We start from the raw sequence: 4,674 nt of genomic DNA on the forward strand, positions 1-4,674 counted from the left end.
TTGAAGATTCACAAAAACAAAAATTTGGCAACAAGTTTTATTATTTCCATGCATGTCAATATGCTACCCCGGAGCAACACATCATAATAACCACGACTTGATAGCATGCTTTTAAAAGACAAAATCAACTAACTACCTAAGTCCTAACAGACGCATCTATTAATTTATTAACAGAAATAGAACATGCATTCAATTAAATAATACTGGAGGTCACAAAAAAAACTCCCTGAATCATTTTCTTCATTGTTTGTAACATCACGATGTGGTTGAAGATGGTGGAAAGTAGACATGGTTGTGTCGTCTAGCACCAAGGCAAATTCTTAGCAAAATTTCCTCTTTTCATCTTAACCTCTCACATTTAAGCATGTTATTGTTCCTGCAAAATTATTCAAACTAAATAATCAAATAAAAAAAAACAAACAATGCGTGCATAAAGAAAAAAAATAAAATAAATAAAATACAAGACAAATCCCTCTTTTAGTTCTCAAAACCAATGTGAGGGTCGCTTATTCGCTGAAATCCCCTCCCTATCACGGTGGTTCTATTTTTAAAGGCTTAATTGACTTTCTCTTTTCTTTCTTCAAAGCAGTTGTCGCTATGATGCCTTCCTTTTCTGCTTCTTCTAACTCTGCCTCTATTTCTGCATTTAACAAATCATCTAACTCATAACAAGTAATTCCCTTATCAATGCTAAGTATTGCACACTCTTCCATATCGTCCGGATATTTCATTGCATCCAGCATATTGAATGTCACCTTCTGATCATCAACGCGCATCGTGAGTTCTCCCTTTTTAACGTCAATTAGAGTTTCTCCTGTAGCTAGGAATGGGCGTCCGAGAATGATAGGCACATCCTTGTCAGCTTCACAGTCTAAAATAATAAAGTCAGCAGGAAAAATAAATTTATCAACCTTTACTAGGACATCTTCTATTTTTCCTTCTGGTTTGGTGATTGATCTATCTGCTAACTAGAGTGTGACGGTGGTAGGACTAGCTTTCCCTATTTCTAATTTCTTAAAAATGGACAAAGGCATGAGGTTTATGCTAGCCCCTAAATCACATAGTGCTCTCCCTACATCTTTACCTCCTATTAAACAAGAGATTGTAAAGCTGCCAGGATCTTTAAGCTTAGGGGGCATTTTGCTCTTAAAAACATTACTACTACATTCTGTCAAAGCTACCGTCTCATACTCTCCTAACTTTTTCTTCCTAGTTATTATGTCTTTTAAGAACTTTGCATAAGTAGGCACTTGCTCAAGAGCTTCAACAAAGGGTATGTTAATGTGCAGTTGTTTCAAGATATCTAGGAACTTACGAAAATTATTGTCCTGATTTTTCCTTACGAAACGTTGGGGGAAGGGAGGAAGAGGTCTAGAGTTACTTACCTGTGGGGCAACCGGTACACTTACCTCTGGTTCTACTATTTTGTCAGGTACGGCCTGTGTGTCTTTCTCTCTCGAAGGGCTAGGGGAAGATTCATCTGGCATTCGAGGTCCTTCATATGTTAGTCCACTCCTTGTTGCAATGGAGTTGCACTGCTCTTTTCATATTCCTCTTAGCTCTTCTGTACTACTTGGTAATGAACCCTGGGGTCTTGTCCTTACCTCATTCGCAAGTTGTCCCAATTGCATCTCTAAATTTCTTACCGTAACGTCATTTATGCCCATGTAATCCTTCACATCCTTCATGTCCTTCATGGTAGCATCAGTCCTAGTCATTAATTTCTTCATTGTGGCATCGTTCTTGGTTATGAATTCCTTCATTAAATTCTCCATGTTACTCAAGTTTTGTTGTGCCGGCTACAAATAAATTTTCTGTTGGTTGTATTGCTGTGGAGTTGGTGGAAAAGCCGGTGAATTTGGAAATCCAGGTGGGGTATAAGCTTGCTTGTACTGTTGATTCTGTCCCGTACCACTGGAACTTCCTTGTCCACTCCATGAGAAATTAGGATGCTGCTTCCATCCCGGATTGTATGTGTTCGAATAAGGATTGAATTTTTGTAGATTCATTTGACCTACATAAGACATAGAATAAGGGTTAGAAGGGCAATTTTCAGATAGATGTAGATCTCCACAATAATAACAAGTAGATTCGACTATTTGGTAAACAGGAGAAGGATTGGTTGTTGCTGGGGCTGATGCAGCAGCCGCATTGTTCTTTTCCATGTTCTTCAACATTTGAGTGATGGTGTCAATTTGTTTTTGCATAGATGTCATATTATCTAAGGCTAGCACGCCTGCTGGATCTGCTCGTTTTGATTGGTTCCTTGATTTCTCCGAGCACCATTGGTCATTGTGTTCAGATAGCTGGTCCAGAATCTCCACTATCTCGTTGAAAGATTTTGATGTAAATTTCCCATTTGCAGCCCCATTAAGCATTATCTTAGTCCGTATATCGCAACCTCTAAAGAAATGTTCAATTTGTACGCACGCTGGGATTCCAATATTTGGACAATTCCTTAATAGATCTTTGAAACGTTCCCAAGCAATGTTTACCGCCTCATTCTCTGTTTGTCTGAATGAGATAATCTCTTCCCGAACATCTGCATTCCTTGTCGGTGGGAAGTACTTAACAAGAAATTTCTCCACCATATCGCTCAATGTGGTAATGGTGTCTGAGGGGAAGGCGTTCAGCCATGCTGTTACTTGGCCTGAAACTGGCCAATAGTGTTTAACATTTGAAGCATCATTGGCTTAAATTCAAATTAGGCATCTGCTGGAAGTGGATTCATAACGCTAGAGTTCAGGTCCTCTAATATTGTGGCTGCATAATCTCGCATTGCACGGTCTCTTTGGTCAGCCACGTGAATTGGGTTCGGCACTACATTTTCTTCCATTTTGTTGAAGTGCTCACCTTCTTTCTCTTTTTGGATTTTTGCTTACTGTTTTTTAGTCTCTGTTCACATCTTAACCTCTTGCAACTTTTCTCGATCTCTGGATCGTAAGGTAACAAATATGAATTTGTGCTCATACACTGATACTCACTTTTGAGGTTGGATAGGGGGATATTTTCAGAACAGAAATGGTGGAGTGATTGAACACAACGACAATTCACAAAGAATAAATTAAAATGAAAATAAAGTCCCCGGCAACGGCGCCAAAAACTTGTTGCGCCTTTGCTTAATAGCAAGAGGGACGAGTGCAAGTGCACACTGTCACAAGTAATAATCTGGAAATATTCCAACTTCGTCTCCACAGGGACTAGTTTCCTTTTAAAATTGATTTTGCAAATTGTTGGAATGACCAATCGAGTTTGCGACTAAAAATAATTGATTGGTTGAAATGCACGTTTTATAATTTAATAAAATAGAGTTTTGAAACCAACCCTCATACTACTAACTAGTTTGAAGAGAAATGAATTACACCTATCAGAATCTCACACTAAATTTACTCTCTAATTGCAAACTGGTTCAACTCCTATTCTATACTGCATTTGGTTTGTTTAGAAGATTAGGCCAGTATATAAAACATGTCTGTAAAATACTAGAAGAATCCTAAGTAATTAAAACTCCAACTTACGTTTAATGGGCAAGAGAGCCTATGTCTACGATCTTGTTTAAGTTCTTATGTCTAAGTAACTTCTCATTTTATCTTGATGAACTCTATTGACTCTAACCTTTTTAGAATTAAACTCAACTGTTGTGATTTAAACAAGTGGCTAGAAAGTAAAATCAACTAGATTAATTAACTCAATCAAGATAAGAAATTTGAGCGTAACCGTCGTGCTATCTGATAGATGTAATTAAAATAATGGGAACTAAGTCATTCGTAAGAGGGTTGGAAAAACAAATTAGCTACTCATAAAAACATGAAAAATAGAAATAATAAGAAGTGGATTGAAATAAAATATCATATTAAGTTTAAGAAGTAATTACAATAGCTAAATTAAAATCGAGAACCAAAATCTAAAGAAAATGATAACAACAAAAAGGAATTGCAATAAAAATAATTCAAGGAATGTTGAGCAAAATTAAAGACAAAACAAATTCTAAAAACGTAAATTCTAGAGAGGAAACAAGCTGGAATTTTAAATGCCAAGTGAGCTCCCCTTTGAAGCTTGATGGAACTTGGTATTTATAAGCTAAACCTTGCAAGCTGGTGGAGAAAATCTTGGGTATTTGAGTGGAGGAGCTACAATGGGGCTTTAACAGCATTTGGTTGCACGGATCAAGGGATGGGTTGAGATTTCTTCCAACTGCCCGGTCAACAAAAGCCCTTATTTGTAGGTGGATAATGCGTCAGACGCATTGCTGAAGTATTTGGAGTGTTGGCGATGCGCCAGATGCATTGCTGCTAGCTTTAAGATAGCCTCTGTGTCATTTGCAATAGGTGCATTGCTGCTTTTTCCTTCCTTTTTCCCTATAAAACATATATATTTCCTCATAATTCCATCTATTTATCCAAAACCAAGTGTACAAGTCTTTCCTAAGAAATAGTCCCATTTATACCGGATTCAATGCATGAAACATATGTATTTAATTTCAGAAGACACTAAACATGCACAATTTGTAAACACTTTTTCCTAAAATTCAAGACTTATCAGTAGCTTACCCTAGCCTCTGCAGCAGCCAAAAGTGGTAGTGAAAGAGTAAAACTCAGTTTCCCAAGAAAAGCTAGGATTGCACCTGGTGCATTTTCCAAACATCGTGTACTTTCCATGTTTTACATCAAAACT

General features: G+C 37.3%; 1 pseudogene; it reads right to left on the reverse strand.

Moving 5' to 3' along the window:
• Positions 1-530: 530 nt before the first annotated feature.
• Positions 531-1,775, reverse strand: LOC148213003 (uncharacterized; annotated as a pseudogene).
• Between the last annotated feature and the right edge of the window lie 2,899 nt (positions 1,776-4,674).

The sequence above is a fragment of the Momordica charantia genome (assembly GCF_013281855.1).
Source record: "Momordica charantia cultivar OHB3-1 chromosome 2 unlocalized genomic scaffold, Mcharantia_2.0 BLBB01000002.1, whole genome shotgun sequence".
Classification (NCBI taxonomy): Eukaryota; Viridiplantae; Streptophyta; class Magnoliopsida; order Cucurbitales; family Cucurbitaceae; genus Momordica; species Momordica charantia.